General features: G+C 39.6%; 1 long non-coding RNA gene across 1 annotated transcript in view; it reads left to right on the top strand.

The window, feature by feature from the left end:
- Positions 1 to 22667, top strand: part of LOC132317328 (uncharacterized) — a 94802-nt gene that overhangs the window by 2359 nt on the left and 69776 nt on the right. The window contains exons 2-3 of the long non-coding RNA XR_009484061.1: positions 962 to 1091; positions 5636 to 5759. This is a non-coding gene — a long non-coding RNA (uncharacterized LOC132317328). The remainder of the gene's footprint in view (positions 1 to 961; positions 1092 to 5635; positions 5760 to 22667) is intronic.

Here is a 22667-nt window from a genome sequence, read left to right as displayed (position 1 = left end):
ATGTGTCAGGAGTACTGAGAACACAAGTACATCCAGGATTAGGCCTCTGGACCAAGCTACAACCAAGTTTTAAATTCCAGATTACCCTTAAACTGACATAGTAGGGACCTAGGCTTGGGCATGACAGATCCAAGATTTTATCTGGCCATCCCATTTAGGTGTTGTCCCCTCTCTGATATTTTGCTGACAGTATTTGTCCACTTCCACTTATTGCTGCCTGCTTGTGTTGGAAATACCTTTCCTAGGACATACCTTTTTATGACAAAACCAATTGGTAACATTAACAAAATAGACTGTTGCTTTTAGAAGCGCAGGTCAGGATGGTGTCCCCTGTTGCAGGCACCTGCATAACTGCCCATGGGGACACTGGTGGCCCGGGGACCAGAACAGCAGAGTGGAACCTGTGAGATTTGGGTTGTGCTTGCAGTCTTGCCACTAATCAGTTCTAATTTGCAGCAAATCTTCCTACTTCTCCGTGTCTGCTTGCTTTCTCATTCTGTTTGCATGTTGTCAGCTGCAGGTTATTAAGGGGAAAGAAAAGAAAGGCAAAGAAGTTGTAGCCCTGTCCCTCCCTGTCTCCTGGGCACTGCCCAGGGTGGTACATGGTTGGACTGTGTGGCAAAGGAGAAACCTGAGATCCTTCCCTGCTATCAGTCGCTCTCTCAGATTCAGATCACATCATATCTGCTCTGTCCGTCTAAGAACAGTAAGCTTTCTGGGGCAAAGATGCAGCTTAATAGGGTTTTGTGCAGCTCCTAACACAGTACCAATCTCCACATAGACAGGCTCATCAAAATTCTAAGGCAATTTAAATAATTACGGTGAGAATTTGAAGCTTATTCTTTGGCTGCTTTGGGAAGGAAGGATCTGTTTCCAATCAGTACCAGTCTGGAATGGCAGTCGTTGCAGCCTGGACTCTGCGTTGGCAAACCCTCGTGACCTGCCTCTTGCTGTTTCCTAGACAAGATGCAGACACTCCAGGAATTTGTTTAACGGGGGCCCACTTGCAGCGGGAGAATTCTTGCGGCCACATCTGTAGTGTTTTTGTCTGGAATTAGGCTTGATGGAGGTGCAGAAGCAACATCCTGCAGGTAAGCCAGGTGTGACAGACATGGTTTCAAATGGGTGGTCGGTGTGGGGCAACAATGCTCTGGTCCAGCTGCTTTGGGTTTGTTGCTGCTTACTCCCCTGAGGCATCAGAGAGCACCCAAAAATTTGAGGAAGAGATAGAACAGAAAGAAAGAAAAAACTTCAAAGATGTGAATGTGAAGAAATTTCCACCATGAGGATGAAGGCACAGAAAGACAGCTAAAAGCTGTCACATGTCAATCACATAAAGGGTAGGAAGCATATGCAATGCAGTTAATGCTCTGAGCAAAGGGGAAAGAAAAAACAACTGGTCTCTGGGTATTAATTATATACTGAGCTGCTAATAAGTTGAAGACAGTGTGAGCATCAACTTCTGATGTATACCAGCCTTGGAAAACAAATACAATGAAGGATAAGACAATTTAGAGTAGTATAATATTAACCAGTGGAGTCCAAAGTTAGTCAGGAGTGCTGGCACTGCACCTGTACAAATACTCCTGCCCTTTTTAGGGCAGTTGCTGGCAGTGATGCACAATAAAGGTGCATTGATCTCTTTTATCTTCAAACCAGTGGTAAGGTCTGAAATACTGAGTGAACTGGAAGACCTCATTAACTTCAGCTATCAACAACAGACTAGTGTAAAAAAAAAAAAAAAGTTAAAACTCCCAAGCATCATCTCAAACAGTCCCTCTCTCATTATCTCAGCCCTTCCTGGAGAAGATCAATAAACAATTTGCATATTTTTTATCAATATTTAATGTAATGCAGCAGGATGCTTTTGATGGCTCGGGTCCTTCTGCACACTCTTTTAACATGACAGAGACTGAGAGCCCAGCAGGTGCTCAGGTGCTGGGGTCAGTTCCTAGTTAAAAACATTAGGGATTGGTCTGGCTAAATAATCTACAGCTGCCCATCCAAGGGCAGGAGTGAGAGCTCACAGAGCATGGTGATGAATTTTAACGATTCGGGAAGACAAATGAGCCTGAGCTGCCATGCAATTAGTGGGCTGTGGAAAGATGTGTTGGGTCTAAATGAGGGACATGATCTGCTCTTGACTCTCAGTGTGGTAGGAGCCCTCCCTCTGAAGGCCATAATGAGGAAGGTAGATGAGATTCCAAACAGGTTGACAGAACAATTAAGGGGAAAATGGGAGTTGATTCAAAATGCGGTATTGCCATCGATGGTACAGATACATACAGATCTTCCCCCTTAAGAAGCATGCGCCGCTATTCAAAACTGGGTATGTGCTCAGGGAATGCCTTTCATTCCTGCATACTTAAAAATATATATTTTTAAAAATTTTATCCCTGAATCAACCTTTACTTAAATGTACAAATAAATTGGGAGAAAAGGCCTGGCTCTGATCTCACTTACCGAGGTGTAAATCAGGAGTAACTCCTCCGAACCGTCTGCAGTGAGAATGAATTCCAGGATGGTGTATCTTGTGAAGATCCACGTTTTGTGCAATACAGAAAAGGCAGTTTCCATCCAGTGATCAGACTATTGTTTGAGTCTGCTTGATTGAGACTTTAAAGCTCTTTGATAAACGTGGGGGCTCAGAAGAGCTGAAAGAGAGGTTCCTGTGGCCTGCCTGAAAAAAACTCTTGAGCTATTCCTCTGCCTCTGAAAAAATAAAAACAGATGTATTTTTAAAATGTGCCATAAGAACAGAACATAGATGTTAAAAATAGCTACGCTTATAGAGGAATCAAAGTATGATTATTAGCTAGGTGCCAGAAGACCACAGACAAGTTGAGGTTTTACCTATTTAATTAGAAAAAAGGTAGCACTCAGGTACTAAAAATAATGCACCAGGCAGGAATTATCGGTTCAGTAAACCTAGTCTCACTTTTCTGCCTCAAAAATATCAAAAAGAAGAAAGCAATTTCCTTGAACAATGCTCATTATTTGAACATATTTACTTAGGCTGATGATAGAAAATGATTATAGACGTGATGTCGGAGCTGCATCAAACAGATCTGCTTTTATTAGTAGGACAAATTTGACACTTCTACTTCATTAGAGAGAGATGACTTGTCATATAGATGCCCTTTTTGGATTGGACAGTGTCACAACCAGGGTGGATACTTGTATGTGCAAATTGAAAATAGGTTTCTACAAATAGTGCTGTATGTTGCATTATCTTATTCCATTCATAGTCAGTACTGAGCTGATCAATGATGGCATGCAGTCAGCTTGGTTTTCGTGAGTTTGTAAAATGCAGTGGCTGTAATGTTTGTAGAAGTAAAGACAAAATAACAAAATGAACAGGGCCAGAGAGAATTCATGTTCAGAGTCAAGGAAAAAGATACAGAAGGTTTTCACTGCATTTTCCCAGGGTTACTGATAAGCCATGAAGAACAATGAGGATGAATGTTTTATAAGTGGCCACACAGATCAGTAGAGCCCAGGCTGGTTCTTGCGCTAAACCACAGTCAAGAGATGCTTATGTTCATGTTCAAGTAGATTAGGAAAATCTAGAAATAAACTGGGGATTGTTCTGTCCAGAGAACAGCTTGATGGCATTGACACACAGCCTTTTGTAATGGCCTGATACAGCAAGAAAAGAGAAATCCAGGGAAACGGTGCCTTCTGGGAAAACACAGTATTTTCACTGTTCTGTTTTCTTCCATCATTGGCTTTGTTACCCCTTGCTCCATACGGAGGACTGAGCTATCCGTAAGCTCTGTTTAAGCCCACAAGAGCCATTTAGGCTTCAAGCCATATATTTGTATTGTGAACCACTACTTTGTTGTACAGAGATTTAGAGCAAACAAGGGCAAAAGTATTGCTTTAGCTTTACAATGCTTGGTGAAGAAAAACCCAAACCCAGGAAAACAGAAATGTTTCACATTTCTAAACCACTGTGGTAAAAATATAATTTCAGTTCTAGATTATTTTTCTGATTAATTTGCTAGAGCTTTTTGTTTAAAAAGTACCTGATTTTGTTTTCCAGTAGAAAGTTCACCTTAACAAACCTATTTTCTAGCCATCTTTATTTAGACCAGATAGTTAACAGTACCCTTGAACATAATAGTTTTATGTATAAATGCAGACCTATCTTTTAGAAGTTTTCCATTTCCGAACTTTATATTCATGCAGAGTGTTTGAAAATGCTGACAATATTTAAATATCTGCTTTCATCTAGAAGGGGAAAAATGGAAAAAAAAGAAGCACCACAAAACATAAAATTAATGTGTCAGCTTAATTTCATGCACCCCTCACCTCAGACTGATTAGTGCAAATTAAATTTTGTGCTAATCAACCGAAGCAGTTAGTGTTACACAGAAATGATTTCTGTTTATCCTAGTCATCCATGCAGTTATTTGCTGTTTGCTCAGTGTGCAAAATGAGAAGGCGTTTTTAACTAGAATCAGGAAGAGATGACCATTGACTAAGAATAGTATCTTTTCTGCTAGAACTCTGCCTGGAGGCCGGCTGAGACTCGTTTAATGAATTGATCTGCTTGGCTTTTTTTTTTAACAGTTTCCCTTTATATTTCTGCCTTTCTGGCTAAATCTCTAAATATTGAACCAAATCCCAGGTTATGGAAATCTTGGCCATTTATTACCCATAAAGTTTGTTGCAGAGCAAAGAACACTGCTTAGAAGAAGAAAGTTACAGAAAAGCTCAGAGCTGTGCACAGCTGAGGCTGGTGGCAAGCTCTGTAACTAGTCAAAATGCCAGGTGATACTACAGACCTCTGATAGCTGGGATGTCCCCTCTATGTTACAGGGACTATTAACCCCTTCTGTCAAATTTAGTGAACACTGTACAGTTTTTTCTGGGTCAAAACAGGGCTTTGGAAGTGTGATCCAGTTCAGGTGGATGATTCTTAAATAAGAAACCTGGTCTTGTCCTTCAGACCCAGTCTTGAAGATACTGAACAGACTTGTATAGCCTTAAAATGACAACAGTGAAAAACAGAGATATCTATTTACCTTAATATTAAAGTTCTGCTGTCGATACACTTGGCCATATTTTGACATTCATTGACCTGTTCCATACTGTTCCATCGACAGCCAGATTATATTGCAAACTGTAAGTTTTCTAGTGCTTGGCCAATGGGTGACTATTTAACACCCTCCAGATGCTAGATAGAGTAGATCCCTTGCTAGTTAGCAGAACTGAAACAGCTGGGAGGCATCAGTAGAGGTACTTTTCATTGATCTTGGTGGATTTTGAATGAGGAACTCTCATGTTAATGAGCACTTTTATAATATGTTTTGAGCTCTGCTGATGAAAATTGCTGGATGGAATGAGATAACAATGAGGATCACTAGCACTGAATATAGAGGAAATTAGAAAAAGAAGTCTAGTGAAGTCGGTACAATTTCTGAAATTACTTGAACTATGAATTATTGAACTTCTCTAAGATTACCGTTATTAATTGTGGCTTAGGTACGTTTCACCTGACTTTTCTTTGATCCTTTCCTTGCCATCTTTTTACTGTCTCTAAAATGACAATGAAAAGGACTGCTTTATTAATTCTTTGGGTTTTTCTATACGCTACATCACACACTCTATTTTTTCCTTTAACCATTAGGAGTCAAAGTGTGACTGCTTTGCTGCTGTTAACAGCCAGATGCTCACCAGAAGGGATCCACTGACTGCACTGAAATATCTACCGTGGGAGCAGAGAGTTCATCGCCTGGCTCTTAAAAATAAAGGTGAACTTGTGTTATTCACAGAGAGACGCAGCTGCAGACCAGGACACTGGTTGTAATATATTAGGGTTGCGTTCAGGTTCTGCTGTGGATATTGAGTAATATTTTAGCCAGCAAGACCCTTTGAAACCAACATGAATAATTTTGAATAAGTGAGAGGGGTTGTGGAATCCTGATCCTTGGAGATACTAAAAAAATTGACTGGATGATCCCTTGAGTAACCTGATCCAAGTTGGCCCTGCTCTGGTTGGGTCAGATAACCTCCAAAGGTCCCTTGTCAAATTAGTCTTTGATTCTACAGTTTTCCATGCATACATTCTTAGGGGGACATGAATATGTGCTAATAGATTCTAAGAGCTTTGAAGTTGTGCTGGGCCATTAATGTTGTTTCCTTTCTTGAAAATGAGCAATACTTAACATACAATATGTAACATATGACAGACGAGGCTTGCGAGTTGCCAGTGACATTAAAGCTGTATGCTTGAATGTTGCAGCTTCTCCCTGAACCCAGCATAAGATTTTGCCTCTTGGTCACTTTCCCCTCTCTCCATCAGTTGTCTATCAGCTTTAGGTTACTAAATCTCATAAACAGAAGTGCAGTGCAGAGATACTAGACCAACTCCAAAATGCTGGCACTTTTACACAGCACAATGGGCTACCATGCAACTATTTCAGTGGGCTGGAAGGAACATGGCTGTGTTGGTGGCTCTCCAGTGCACTAAGCTTCACCTCTTAGTGAAGCTGTTGGGGCTGGCTTTAAATCTAACTTGTTGCAAGTTGCTCGTTGACCTGAGCCAAAGGCAGGCAAGCTGAGCAACAAAGCTGACCTTAAAACACTAGCTTGTTTCCTCACTTTCTTTAAGAGCAAGAATATGGTGCACTTCCTCCACTATGAAAGGGAATTGAGTGGTTTTGTTTGTTGCCAGGAGATGCACTTGGCTGGCCTTAGCTTGAGTACGTTGTTCAATTTTGTGCTCTGTGCTACAAGCAAGAGGGGGATAAACTGGAAGAAGTCCAGAGACCAGCGATTAGCAATCTAGATGTTATAATGAAAAATTGAATGAATAGGGATTGTTTAGTCTACAGAAGAAAAGTCTAATGGGAATAGGCTAATAGTCTTCGAACACATAAAACCCCTTCTGCTGGAGGGAGGAAGGAAATAATCTTTTCTCCTTGTCTGATAGCAATAAACAAGAACTGATGCTCTTGAACTGAAGTAAGGAAGTAAGGAAAATTCAGGCTACACATTAGAAACAACTTTTGAACGGTAATACTATGAGTATTGTAATAAGCTTATGAGGAGGATGTGCATCTAACAAAAGTATTCTGTGATCCTTCTGTGTTCCTTTCCATTCCTATAATTCTCAGTTTCCACAAGAACTCTGATTTTGAACATGTATCTGAGAAGAAGGAATGCTCTGTGAGAAAGTGAGGAATGTAAAAGGGGTTAAATCCCAGCTTCTCTGCAAACTTCCTGTGTCATCTATGGCAAAACCAAAGAAATTCTAGAGAGTTCCCATTTTCAAAATGAAGACAAAATTTTATTTCCTTTCTCCTTTTGCTTTTGTCTAACTGAATGACAAACTAGTGGGATAGGATCATGGTCTCTTTGTACAATTCTGAAAAGGTAGAGCTCTGTTCTTGGTCAGGGTTTGGAGAAAATAATGTTGTAGGTATGATTATGCTATTATTTCAGACAGCTCCATTCTGATATCTGCTCCAGTGTGTTCCTTCCTTTGATTGCACTTCATTCTGGGAAGATGCCAAGGTCTTCAGCATCTTTTCTTCTACTTTTCTCTGCCTAATAATGATTACCTTTCTTGTCAATGTATCAAAGGCTGCAACAACTCTACGTGGAATTAATTTGGCATATTTATCTGCACTGTATTTTTTTAGTTCCTTTGGCTTCTCTCTATTTTGGGAGTAGTTTGAAGTGGCATTTGTTTAATATAAATTGAGGCTTTAGATGTAGATAAAAATAAAAAACTGTTGATTAGCACTGTGATGGACACAACCTTATACTTGCTAACTGATCCAGGCCTCACTGAAGTAATTGCAAAGACTTCCACTGACCTCACTGTGTTTTTCTAGCTTTTCATATTTGCGCATATCAATCACGTTCCTTCAGCATAGCCCCAAATCTATTTTGTCCTCTGTAATTTTGACAAAAAGTGTTGGTAGTGCCTCTCTGATCAGGACTCAGCAAAATTCTATATGGGTCTCTCAGTCTCTTTCAAATACCCCTACGTCCCAGTCCACAACCTTTCGCCCATACATTAACTTTGAAAAACCCGTGGAGATAGCTGTGGATCATACTTTGGCACTATACCAGTGAGCTGAAGCATTTGGCTGCTAATTCACATTTGTTATCCCTAGTAGCTATAGCTGGTGCATCTTATGCCTGACAGGTTTACTGCAGCTCCTGTGAGGTGGATTAGCGAACTCTGGCTCTGCTTTGATTATACACCTTCATGGATGCAGATGCATCCATGCATCATTACTTAAAATAAATGCTCCTTTTTGGAGAAACAGATCAGATCTATTAAGGGATAGTGAATTGATTGGTGCCAGCCACATTTCTTCAGGCTTTAGACCAGCCTGTGATATGCCCTCTCACACAAATCAAATTGTGATGTTCAAGGGACAGTCACCATGACTGTTTCAGTGGAAAATTACCAGACAGACAGACTCCTTTCTGACCTCCCTTTCCCTAGGAAGAAAATTTTGGAGCCAGTTTTAGGCATTTGATGCTCCTTGTACTGTCTGTAAAGAGAAACAACCTTTGCAGGCAGCGTGGAGTTTTAATGCAGATACTCAGAAGTGGAGGCTTCTTGTAGTTCATTTACCAGCATGAAAAGGGCCTCGCCTCCACAGAGAGGATGCCGTCTACCACTTCATAGACCTGGCTGTGAGGTGGCCAACTTCTGTCCATCCTTTTGAAGCTGTGCAGAAAAGAGTTCAAGAGTGAGAGGAAGGGAGAGAATCTGTTTCTGTAGGCAGTTTTTGAGAGCATTTTGGTAAGGGGGTTCAGGAAAAGAAGTTGTGTTTTCCAGCCACAGCACCTGAGCCTGCTCATGTATTTTAAATGTAAAGAGTGTCCTGAGAAAAAATGAAAAAACGTAATCAGTGTTGAGATGCAGAGCTTTGTGTTAAACGCAGCACTGCCTGTGTTTGCTACGTTTGGTCTAAGCATGCCCAATGGATCAGGACCTTCCAAGGGTTCATCTACTCACTATCCTACTTTATCTCTGAATTGTGATGCTTAGTAGGCTAAACTGAAACATCTAGCTGCTTGGATCTAGTTTTCTTTCCCAGTGCATGAAAATACCTGTAGTCCAGAATTCAAATGCTTATGTATGCAGGCATAGTCAGAGACATTAGTTCCTAATTTATGTTGAAGTCCAATGTTTAGGGGACTTCTGGTAGCCCAAATCTCACACTATACCCTACTTCTTTGTGCTACAGTGCATAGAAACAGCAGCTTTCTGTATGATGGGGATAACGGATTTCCACATTGATTTCATGGCCCATGGGTTTTGAAGAAGGCAAGATAGTGGTGCCAGGATCCTTTGGCATAATACTGTTGTACCAGGCATCCAGACCCCAAAAAATATTGGGGTCCTAAAATATTGGAGCCCTAACACCATATCTTCTGACTCCCTTAGAGCTGGAAACAGGTGGCATCCGTTAAAGATCTGCATGCGTTAAAGATCTGCACTTGGTTATAATTCCCATTACCCATTCTCAAATGAGTCCCAGCTGCAGTTTGCCCACTGTAGGAAAGAGAAGACCCTAACCATCCTGTAGGCAGAGCTCGAAGAGTAGCGAGTTATTAAAGGGGCCTGGTATTTTTTTGGTATTTTTTTTTCCCATTAGTAGATCTACATACTTTGCTGATAGCCTTGTAAAACGTTACAGGTATCTTAAAAACATATATATGAGAGGCTCTAGAATACTGATGCTTTGAATCAGTGATTTCAGATTCTGCTTTTGTAGAGGGCAAGAAGAAATATTTTTGTCTGCCTCAGCAAAATATCCTTTCAAATTAACAATAGCTGAAAAATTGCCTCTGAGATGTATTCGCCTTTTCAGAGATGAGGAGGACTCTCCTTGCTCTCTTTTCTTTTTTTTTTTCCCCAGACTGGTGCTAAGCCGACTCCTGACCCCCTCCCTGTCTGGAGTCACACAGCTTAGTCCTGAAGGAGTAATACAGCAGATAGAGTAATGGAGGAAGACTTGCTGAACTGTCTCACTTATGCAATGACAGCCTTTCTTTAGACCATTTAAATCAGTAATTTCAATGTTTCTTGTGATTAGCAAAGCTTTGGGGAAATATTTCCACTGCACATAAAGAAGGACATGCATCTGTGCCTTTAAAGGATGAGGCAGACTCAAAATATTGCCATGTGGTTTGCAAGTTAAAGACTGCAACTTCTCCCTAGTGTGCTTGTGTTCACCAGATTCATCAAATCTAAAATAAATTATAATTTCCCAGGCTATTGTGTTTAACAAAGCTTTGGAGACATCAGTTGTCTTATTAACATTTCTAATCCATTTTTTTCACTAATATTATCTCAGCGAAATTAAGGAAAGCTTATTAGTATTTAAAATGGTGGAAAGAAAATTTTTTGTCTTCCTAGTGCTTAATGAATTCTGTGTAGCTGAAGATTTGTATGTGTAATAAAATCACATATTTCTTCAAGTTTAAAAAAAATTTTTTGGAGGGGCTGAGAGAGAGAATACGGTCTTGGTACTTGGAGAGAATTTTTTTCTTTTATTCCAAAGAAATACCGTCACATATCCAAGGATGTGTGTGTGGGGGATACCTGGATTATGTCTATTAACCTTCATCTACAGAATGACATCCATTGACAGATTAACTGTTCTAAAGCAAGATTCATACAATGTACAAGCAAACTCACCTACCTAAAAAACTGGAATAGCAAAAATTATTTCCCTTCTTATCACATAGTATGTACACATCTTTACTTTTCTTCAGGATGGCCTATCCATTACAAAAGATAACGGATTATTTTGAATCCTCACAGTGTCAAGTACTATGTAAAAATAACCAGAACAAACTTAGAACAACAACCATTCTTTCCTTAGCTCCCTCAGTCCACAGAATTAATTTGTTTATTGTTTTAAATATTTTTGTTTTTTTCACTTTGTTGACATTTTTTATTCTACAAGCTGAGTTTTCTCATTGCTGCAGCTCCTGTGGTAGAAAGAAGGTGTGGGCATGCAAACAGAGCCATTAATATGTTTTTCTTGTGATTAAACCATGCTTTTAAGAAGCTATAGAGTAAATAGACTCTTGCCCATTTATCACAGGAATATTCTGAATATTCAGTAATATAAACCTGTAGTGCCTGTAAGACTTCACAACAGAACTCTTATTCCTAGAATTACAGCCTGTAATAAAACGATGTTGAATGCTGAAGTGCATCCTAACTACACAGAGCATTACCAGACATAGTCCTCAGTGGAAACTTTATGTGCCTGAGAATCTTAGAAAGTAGCTGTTGTACCATAAATTCCTTCATGCAGGGATCATTCTGTCTCTCCTTGGTGATGCTCAGGAACAAATAATTACATTAGCTAAATATAATGCATATCGCATATCATGCAGCGGTAATTGTTTCCAGTGGAGTTGCTATACCCCATAGGTTTTAACATAATACTCTAGATTTCATGGTAAATGAACAAATAAATCATGTTGCCCCGATAAAATTTCTCTCTGACCCTATCTCTGTTGCATGATTCTGTATGATGCATGTATGAATTGAGGAGACAAAAAAGCCAAGAGCACCGCTCTTGCTTTAGACTGGGTTGTGTTACTGCACATCGCTCTATTGCATTTGAGATGAATGTGATAAACATCCTTTCCCTGAGCATAACTTGTATATAGATCACATGGTGTGATCAAAACTCAGCCACTGTAATGTTTACTCTGCCTTTTTTTTTAATGTAAACAAAGCAGACAAAGCAGAATATTTGTATTCAGTGTGTAGTATTCCCATCTGATTGTGCATTTGCAAATTTGTACTTTTTGCCTGCCTTTCCCAGAAGATATGTTGGGATGAACTGCAGCTATTTATATATGGTACAGAAATGTAATCACATTATTTCACTTTGCAAGACACATATAGGGCTACACAATATTGAGCCTTTTGCAATTGCAATCCCATTCGTATCCACCTGTATCTGTATTACCCACCGACAGACTGGACTGTTTTGCCTCATGATAAGCTGGATCCTGCCCTGTCAGCTTTGCTCTCTCCCCTTACCATGGCCCAAAACAGTAGCTGTATGTTGCTTTGCTTAGTGCTATATTCAGGAGAAATCGTTCTGAAATAATTCCAAAATCCCCTGCTGCTAAACTGGGAAGAAACTGATGCTCCCAGGCATCCAGACTTTGGACTTTTTCTGGACGTTTTCTGAAACTTAGCAATAGCATCACCATAGTTTCTCGAACAGCCTAATGTTTATCCTTAGTCTTACAATAAGATGAAGTATTTCTTGAGAGGAACGTTAATCCTGGAGCTTTCAGGTATTTGTGCTCACTTGACAGAAAATGGATGGGCTCAAAGTTAAGACTTTCCCCATTTACCTGGCAGTCATTTCTTTATCAGATGTGGTTGAGAAAATCCTTAAGAAAAACAAGGAAAACCTCTCATCTGTGAGAGAAAAGTATGAAGTAGAATATAATCCTGTATTAGTATTTCTTAGCAAAGACTTTCCAAGCCCTTTTATGCAGAAAGTCCAAATCTCCATTTAAATGGAGGCATTCTGAAAGTACTTTCGCATGGGCGTGCATGGATCAGTTCTCTTTGTAAGAACAATAGGGAAGGCAAAGTTTTATCAGGCAGGACGGTTGATGCAGAGTAAATTAGACGTTCAAGCAGAGACAGATCATATGGCAAATGGCAGCATAAATTGCTGAATATCCTGATACTCGGCAGGAGTTATGTCTGGTATCTTTGCACGCTAAAATTGACCCTACTGAATGTCTAGGGCTGGTTCCAGGTTTCAGTCAGTCAAAAGCGGCTGCATGGGAAGACTGAGATATTATTCTTGCAGCCGAGTGGCTGTGAAGTCAGCCTGTTCTTAGAGCAGCTTGTAAAGTGTTTGGCTTGGCATTACCTCACCTAATGTGCAACTGGCATTAAAACTTCCCCTAAAGCAATACATTTAATTGCATGCTCTACTAGAAGACAAAGAAGTCTAATTGGTCCCAGATTTATTCTATCAATAAAGACAAATTATTTTCTTTTTTTCCTGATCTAAATAGAAAGTATTTAGAGAGATTTCTAGACAAATCAAAATCTTTGTTGAAAGAGAATACATCTAGTATTAGTTATGTAAATCTAACTGCTTATACCAAACAATGGCTTTTAATATGTCTAATCTGTTTTTCACAAGAAAATCTTAGTTAAATGTTTTGCGTGCTATATTCTAATACGATTAAGTTGGTTGTTTCCATTATTGCCTTATCTTATTAATTATAATGTACTGTCAGGAGGAGCGCTAAATTTATCTGTAGCACTGTTCATTACAGTTTTAGCAAACAATGACAAGATTCTTTAAATTGTGCTATTGTGTTAATTGAGAGGGTGGAGTCTTATTGTCATGGTTCAATCTTCTAATGAAAAAAAAAGCAACAAACACAAACCAACAAACAAAAACCATCAAGAAAGCTGGGCCCCTTTTCCTTCCTGTTCCATGTTTAAAGACCTATAGCAGCATGAATGAAACATCACCAAACAACTGCATCCCTGCAGTCCCCAGGGAGCTAACATATTTTATCAGCATTTACAATGAAAAGAACAAATATCAGAATCTCAGTATTACTGTGGCTTCAATTCTCCTCCCCCGGCATTATTATTTTTTTTTAACTCATTTTAGAGAGCTGCAGGTTGCAATTCCCAGCTCTGTGCAGGAGAAGCCCTAATAATGGGTCAGAATTCACACGTGCACCCACCCCACATACATGTTTTTTTTTTTTCTTTCATGGTGCAGCAAAAGATATTATCTTGGTAATTCTCTATTCACTGTGTTACACCTCTTCCCACTAATCCAATGTAGAACCAGATTACCAACCAAGCCTTTTGAAGCCTTGATGTTATTTTGCTTGATAAATTGGGCACAAGACTAAAATTGAAAAGAAATCCTGTTTTTATTATTGGAGACAAATCTAGCAAGCAGGAAGCATATGTTGTGCTTTGGACCACATGCTGGGGAGAGGGAGCTAGAGGGCTCTCACACCAATCAGTTACTTCAAACAATACCCAGCGTCCACCTGGGACGGAGCCTGTGCCATTAGTCTTGACTGGAGCAGCCCTCTAATGCCAGCAGGCAGCCCCAAGGAGCAGAGAAACCCACCTGACAAAATGTCACAAGGAAAAAAGAAAAAAAACAATCGATACGTTGGATAGTGATTTGCATTATTTTTTTCCTTACAATTTGATACAGGAATATGCTGATCAAATAGGGGGGGAAGAGGCATGTTTCAGAAGCTAGCAAAGGGCTTATGTGAAAGCTTTAATGTTAGTGAGCTAATGCAAGGATCACAATAAATGCACGGACCAGCAAGCCTGTTTTTCAAAGGGCAGTGTTGAGTATTGATCCGTATTAGAAATGATAATGAGGTTATTTTGTGCCTCGGTGAAATACCTTAACTGTTTCAGTGCTTCAAATGCATCAGAGTTAAAGTGCTTGAGCCTGTGAATTTTTAGTGTCTCCAACTCCAGTTCCTAAATTTTTTCTGTCCTTCCAATAACTATTTCAGTTTTATATTCCTGGGCTATTGCAGCTACTTCTTTAGACAGCTTCAGCTTCCCATTTCAATGTAACTGCTCATGAAACAGTTGTTACTTAAGTCCACCCCTACAGAAAGGAGCTTTTCTTTACTAACATCTCGCAGAGTCTTTCATATTTGAAATATTTTAAGTAAACTGAAGGAATGAACCTTTCAACTTTTCCAAATAGAGGTGAAGATCAGTGCTTATGGAGAAGACAGCCCATCCTTGGTAATTTATTCTGGAATTACCTTGGCTTGCTTTCTTTTGATCGATAGAAAACACTTCCTAATTCTGCATGACCCTTCTGCTGTTTTGTGTATATGTAATGATTGCTTGGTTAGTGAAGCAATGTGAATAAATTATTAATGCGAAGGCCAGATTCTTATTTAGTACAACATCCCAACATTTGTAATTGGACTAACTGAGGCTAGCAGCAGCAGCAACATATAGCATGACATGGAAAGGAAAGCTTTGCTGGTACAACTTTCTGCTGAAAGGTTAAAAAAAGAATCTTATTGTACAATTCCCGGAATCTCTAGTTTCTGGTGAATATCTTTTGTTTTTCAATCTAACCTATTTCCAACAGTTCATTGGAAAGAAAGATATAAGATAGGAGAGCCAATTAAAGTTGGTTTCACCTTTGGTGCTGTACATTAAAAGATTTTGCAAAGAGAACAACTTTTTTTATTTTTATACTAATACTGTTTAAGTATCATAAGCCCATTTGCACAGCTAAAAATATAACCCCTGGCTAGCACTCCAGAATTCAAGCTATCATAATTCCTCTTTCTCTGTAGCTGTTCGAATAATACAAAAAATCAACAGAAAACTATAAGCAGTCATTTCTAGGCACTCCAAGCTAAAGCCACCTCTCTTTCATTCAAAATTAATAACTGTCACAAATAGTGTAATCTGATTCAAAAAAATGCACTAAAGCTAAGACAGGCATGTATAGGAATATATTGCTATCCCTATTATTCTAAATCATGTACTTAAAATTTACAGCCATTCTTTTCTTGATTTAATTAGACCAGAATTATCCCCAGTTTTATAGAATGACGGAGAAAATGCTTCAAAAACATGAATTTTTCACCATTTTCAGATGCTGTGTGTTAGAACTGTAGTGAAGCAATAATGATTTACACTGACTGTTGACCCAGACTTGTGGGTTTAAGTGGGCTGTATTTTCTCTAGGAAGTGTTGTTTCTAAATAACAAGGACATTATAAATGGTATCCCAAGGGCAAGATATTAGAAATGGTTGGTGGGAGCTGATGTTTTTATCACTGATGTAAACAGGAATTAGGCACCAGTAAGTGCTTCTGGGAATCCTCCTGTTAAAATTCTTTCACTTCCTTTTGCCAATGAAATTAGAAGTCTATGACCCGCTTCTGGTTTTTCTCTTGGTTATAGACCAATATATTTCCCCGCTTCTAATTTAGATTAGTTTTCAGACTGATTATGAGTTGAATTCTTCCTCTTGGTACTTTTCCGTCTGCGATTGTATGTGTAGGGGTTGATGTGCAGAAGCAACCACATTTCTTTGGTGTTATTCTTGACAGGGCCTGTGACATCTGAGGTCATGCCTGGATTGTCTTGCCCAGCTACTCTGCTCTTTCTACACTAAAATTAGTGTACATGAAAACTTATTTGTGGCAAGCAGCTGTTCTAGCTTTTCAGTCTCTCGAGGGCAGAAGGTTGGGAATAGCAAGAGGAGGGAATACGGGAGGCTGGTGCCTTCAAAGGAGCTTTAGGTATGTGAAAGGAAAGTAAAAAATCAATTGCCTAAAGTGCTAGACAAGAATGACTGTGAAGTATCTGGTTACAAATGCCCTGCAGAGCACTGCCTTGCCATTGTCAATGGGATCAGAAAAAAGAAACAAACAATTCTTTGCGACTTAAATAATCAATTCCTCATCCATTGAAAAGCAAACAAACAAAATCGCCCAAGCTCTAACTTTTCTTATGTTGTTTAGTCATTGATCAAAGTTAGTTGCTTCCAATTATTGCATCATGTGCGTTGATGTAAAGTTCACACTGTGGTTTATAACATCTCAGCTATGCTTTCCCAAGCAACCATGACACCCCATTTATCACTATCTAGCCAGAGATATTTTGAAATACAGATAAGCTGTTAGCTATTAGAGCAGCAGTGTTCAGGAGCTCCTTTTACTGATTTACAGCCTGTCCCAGAACGACTAGCTATTTGCAGAGGTCTGAGAGTGGGAGCTGGTTTTTATGAACCATGATCACTCTTTCCCATTGATTTCACAGGGGGCTTTGGGGGGATAAAAAAAGGCAGCAGAAAAGGTCCCAGGTTATTCTTATCCCAGGCATATGCTGTGACCTCACAATCCTGCTCCTTCTTTATTAATAACTATATTGAACCATAATAGTTTTTGTAATACTTTGAGGAGTGTCCTGTTATTAACTTCTCCTTATTCTGAGAAAAACCCATTAGTTATAACTCTTTGTTTCCTATTATTTAACTGGGATTTAATCCTTAACACGACATTGCTCTTTATCTTATGGTTATTTGTTCCCTTTGATAATCTCCAGTGAGAAACTCTGTCAAAGGCCCTTTGAAATTGCAAATAATTTACACCCACCACATCCCCTTTACCCACTATTTTATGAACCTTTGCAACATGTTCTAGAAGGTGAAGGGGCACGATTAACTCTTACGAGAGCTCTGCTGGTGTCATCCTATCAGCTGATATTTATCTACGTGCAGTATTTCTCTGTTCGTAATTGCTCACTCCCAACTGTTTCCCCACTAGTGAAGTGACCCCTCCAAATTGGCTGTCATACGCTTGCTATAAAAGCCATTTCTGGGGAATATCCAGTCTGGTTTCCAGTAGGGAGAGAAGATCTTGGAAAAGATTTTGACTCAGGTGCTCTGTGTGCAGCAGAAGCGCTAAGTCCTGCCATGCAAAAGATCATGTGAGTGAAAATATGTTCTGATTCATAGAAGTGTGCTTGCCAGGAACTGGCACTGCCTCTTGGGGTGTAGTACGGTGGATGCCTGTATCGTTTGCCTGTGGTTTTAAATAATAGCTTTCTTCTCATTCCTGCTTTGTGCTTTTTTTAATATCCCATCGCTTAGCAAATTAGGAACCTCACACAACAACCCTGCCTAGCCTGTAGAGCTGAAATGGAGATGGTTCCCAGTTTGATGAGTAAAGGAGTCACACTGGGGATGATGGGTAACCACTATTCAAGCCATACTTCATCCTTTCATTCATCTATGGCTTGTGGATGGCTCACTCCTCCTGTCCTTCCAGCTTTCTGGATTGACTCCAGGTGCCTTGACCAACTCCCCGCTCAGCTGGGTGCAGTTGCTCTTACCTATGTCTCTCTCTCTGAGGCCTTTTTTCCAGTCTCACGCTTTTGATATTTAGTGCCTTTCTTGGCAAATAGTCAGTATTCGCTTGGGCTACCTTTTAACATTGTCGACACATACTGCCCTCCCTCCCAGTCCTGCTACAGACACATACTCCGTGGTGCCTGTGCAATTTACCTAGTGCCTAAGCTCCTCAGCTTCTGACCCAAGCTTTGGTCACCCATGGGTGGGCTCCGAGAGATGCTCAGTGACTCAGCTGTCACTCAGTTTTCATGCAGCCATCTTTGAAGTGTTCGCTGGGCTGAAACACCCACTGAGAGATCAGAGGCTCTTCTGCTGAAGGTCTTCAGTTATGTCTAGCCTTCAAAGGGGGATCTTCTAACACCAAGTAGCATTTTGAAGCGATGATAGCAGAGGGTCTATTACTTTAAAAAGAGGAGAACAGTAGCCTGGCATCACTGCTGATCACAGTGACTTTTGGAAAATAATGCTTTCTGCGCACCAGAGGAAAACACAGAAAATATTTTAGCCGGTGACAGCTCCTAGTCTAGTGTAAAACGGGTCGAACAAGGTTACCTCCAACAGCTGTAGCAGTTAACATCTCATAAGCACTTGGACTTAAAAGTAACTTTTCTCATAATTCTGCAGAGTTGTACATGTGTTGCGTTTCCAAAAGGCTTTATGCTATAGATACGTTGTTAATCTCTGAAAGGTTGGAAGATTTCAGGCAGGATTCTACAGAATTTCCTATAAGCATTTGTACTAATTATCTTAAATTTAAATTGTTTCACAAAATCAAAGGGGAATTAAGATTTTAATTTCTTTCTCCTCTTTTGTTTTTCTTCATTATTTGACAAAGCCTAGAGACTAATCCCATCTTAAACATGAATATAAAATAGACGTAACAGATGTTCTGTCTGCTACAGAACTTTATTTAAGCAGGCATGGTCTGCATGTAATATGCTCTTGAAGGTCAAAGCTTGTGGTATAAAACTACAAAGCCTTGGCACTATTTAATTATTTTTATTTGTAATTTTTTCAAGTGAGTTTAGTGAATGATTAATGGTATTGGCTTAAAACAGGCATAGTGCTGGCAAGCGCAGTGCAAACATCAACATTGCAAACGTACCTCCCTCCTGACCTGCAGCATCTTTTCTATTCCCATTTCCCATTGTTCTGGAACAGATCTGCCAGCCCTGTGCCAAATGGACTCCTGTTTTTCCAAAGCACACAGCTGGAATTAAGTGGGAAAGGACATTTGTACTCCAAAGCCTGGGATGCTTTACTTCTGCCACTGTCCAGTGGAAGGAGCTGGATTTTGGGGTATGGCCTTTCTTCAGGTGAATTGTGTTTTACAAGGACTGCATGTGGTTTACGCATTACCACCTGGATTTTGCTGCAGTATGAACCTGAATTAGGAGCTGAGGAGTCTTGCCTTTGCTATTATTCTGGAAGGGACCTCTTCAGCAGATGGGAAGTAGGAATGGGATATGGACCCCACCTCTACTGTCATACGAAAGGGAATGTGTTGGAGTCTTTTGATGAAAGGAGTGTTTGCATTTCCCCTTTCCACACCTCCATAAGGGCGGTGAGTGCTGCATCGTACAGTGTGGGGACAGACAGGACACTGCAGCAGCAGCCTGTTCCCTGCCCCTCTGAACAGCTGGGCTGCATTAGGCCCTGCAGGGCATCTAGACCGGCCGCCCTTCTCCCTCCAGACTAGCTTGGCTAAGAACTGTGACCCAATTGTTGAATACTAGCCAAATTTTGAGGGGACTGAAGCTGAATTGTGTAAATGCCTGGCAACCATGCAAACTCAGTGGCTTTTTGTGAACAGGAAAAGTATGTTGTTTTGAACAGAGTAGGTCTTTTTTCCATTCCTTCTTTTTTTCTTTTTTTTTTTTTCTTTCCTATTTTCCTCTTTAATTTCCTTTGGAAAAAAAAAAAAAGATAAAAACTCTGAAAAAAATCTTGCTTTTTTAAAAAGCTATTTCCATGTGGACACTTCCAAAAACTGGTGAGAAAAGTGGAGCAGAGAGAAGGGAGGAAGAACCTCCTAACCACTGTTTTACTACTTCCTGCCTGGAAGAAATGTAGAAAGTGTTTGGAAAATGTGAAAATGTTATATTTATGTCAACATTTCTCACAGAAAGAGATTCTTCTATTTTAACCAGCTGTACTTTTGCTCTGAACAGTTTGCTGTGTGGCTTCAGGATTTTCAGGTAGCAAGAATTTGAAAAGACGCTTATGTCAATCTCTTTATAAATTGTGTTGACTTTCAACTAGCTCAAGTAACAAGTCTGAGTACACACTGGCCACAGGAGTCAGATGCATCCAAATTGAAATTTCAAACATACTAGATTCAAGGTCGTTCTTAGGTCTTTTGGTTTTGGCTCTAACTATGGAATTTAAATCCCTTTAATAGGACTTTAAAATCCTGTGTTTCAGGCCATTAGAGTTGTGTGTCCTCCTCTTTTTGTGCAGAGCACATCTCACAGTGTTGTGTAAGTTACTTTGAAGAATATCCATCGGCTTCCAAGGGTTTTGAACTTGGCCTTTAACTAAACAGTTCTCAGCTGTTTCTCTTAATGAAGGTTTTTATTGAAGTTTTATGTACTTCTGTTTTTCATGTGCACTTAAGTATGTGTATCCATTAATGGTATAATAATGCATTTCCTTTACTTTTTTGCCTCTTCATTTATGACAGAGTGGTTGTCGAAGATGTTGTACACTCTTCTAAAACAATTTCAGCTTCTCTGTTGACTTTTTTCTCAGTTTTTGCCAAACCTTTCTTTGCTGTTTTAACAGCAGAGGGAGAGAGCCTTTCAGATTATGAGGGAATTTGCAATCTGATCATGTACTGTATGTCTTTGAAAAGAAGAAAAGACAAAGACAAAGACAGAATGTGATAGAATATTATTTAATGCATTGGCATGAAGTGTAAATACATACTGCATACAGATACTAAACTTTCCTAGCTCTGATATGAAATAATTACCCTAGGGACCTCCGTGTAAAATAAGTCCTATATAACATTCAAATATGGATGATGTGATTCAGGTGACCTCTTCTTAATACTAAAGGTCATCCACTAAGTGTAAATGTGAATGTTTACTTAGCAACAGATTTTATTTTACCTTAGAAAAAGAAACGAATGTGCTGTTTCCCCAAAGTTAATATAAATAACCATTATTTTTGTGAAGCACAGAAGATATCGCAGTATATATAGTATCAGTCATACCATTTATTTGAGCCTAGCCTGGCTGATTCCAGTCACAGACTTAGTGTCCTCCATGAAATAGGAGTCTCTTGTGGCCAACTAGTTAGTGTCATCAAAGGACTTACTTAGTTTTCACATTTGGACATCTAAAATACAATATACCATTCATGGGTTTCCATTGTACTCCCTGCCCCCATTCTTTCATGGCATGATAATTGCCTTTACATATGGAGACTGCTAACTAAGACTTGTGCTGTGTGCTCCAGCACCAAGTTTCGCATGCAATCTCTAAAATTTGCAAGGAGTAATTTGTAAAATTTTGCTTCTAGCCATCCCTTTTCCCGAAAGTGCCCCACAAAATTCAGAAAGACCATATTTTTTGTGGCAGGAGGTGTGTTACACACAGTTAAACTAGTTTTTCAGGAACCTGGGATCTTCAGCTGTGATTTTCTCTTTGAAATTTCTGACATAAAGAGAATCACTTCACCCTTCTGTGTCTTGCTGTCTCCACAGTAGAAAGAGGATAATAACATTTAATTGTCTCTAGAGAACATGCCTATCAGTATACACATTTTTCCCAAAGAGTTTTGAAAGTATAAAATGGGATATTCTGTGAGTGCTGAAGAGCTAGTATAAAAAAAATCAAGAATTGAGGCATTTTTTTCATGATTCAGCAGGAGTTAAACTGTGGCCTTCTGGTATTGAAGCAGAGGTTTATCACCGACTTTGGCGCTAAGCAGATATGGGTAGAATCAAAGTCCCATGCAATAGCCATCTGCACCAGTTATGGCTAGCAGTGTGTTAAGCTGGAAGTGAAATGGATTTGCTGACCATCCTCCCAGAGACTTATCCTCTTTCCCAAAATGGTGTGCTAGAAAATACTATCATCCTTAACAGTAGCTCATTAAACGCCTTCTTTTTCCATTTGTGACACTTGCTGTCTCCATGGTAAGTGGTCGGGGATCCCCTGTCTGCAACTGAGCCAAGTGAGGTTTACTTCTAATCTCTCCGTAGGGTGGCAAACTGCATCTCCGAAAGGCTGTGCTGCCATGAAGGCTGTCCTGTTGCCAGCTGATTTGCTTTTCGCTGTGGCAGCATTGTTTCCAATCTCTTAAGTAATTATCAGTGTGGTGGTATCAGTGTGGTGGTAGCAAGTGATAGCACTGTACTTTATGTTTTAACTCAAGAATGGATCTTAAACTACTGGCCTTCCTGTAGTCCTCTGAATACTTATATTACTGAAGGCAGGCAAATTTTTTTCATTTTTTTTTTAAATTTTTCCGCCAGTCAGATCTGCTGGAGGTGCCACATTTTATTCCATTTCTAGACACTAAACCATCTCTGTTCTTTTCATCTGTCTTCTCCAGCTACACAAATTCTCTTTTAATGGAAATACACAGACTAAACTGATTGGGAAAGAGAAAGTTCAGAGGACAACCATGCATGCTTCTGTAATTCAAATTAATTTTTAGGGCTCATTCAAATTCAGCTCAATCTTCGTGTTATCTTGCAGTGACTCTGACATGACATGAGCCTATAGCAATG

The sequence above is a fragment of the Gavia stellata genome, chromosome 7 (assembly GCF_030936135.1).
Source record: "Gavia stellata isolate bGavSte3 chromosome 7, bGavSte3.hap2, whole genome shotgun sequence".
In the NCBI taxonomy this organism is placed as follows: domain Eukaryota; kingdom Metazoa; phylum Chordata; class Aves; order Gaviiformes; family Gaviidae; genus Gavia; species Gavia stellata.
The sequence above is the reverse complement of the archived record's forward strand: the minus strand, read 5'-3'. Positions and strand labels throughout refer to the sequence as shown.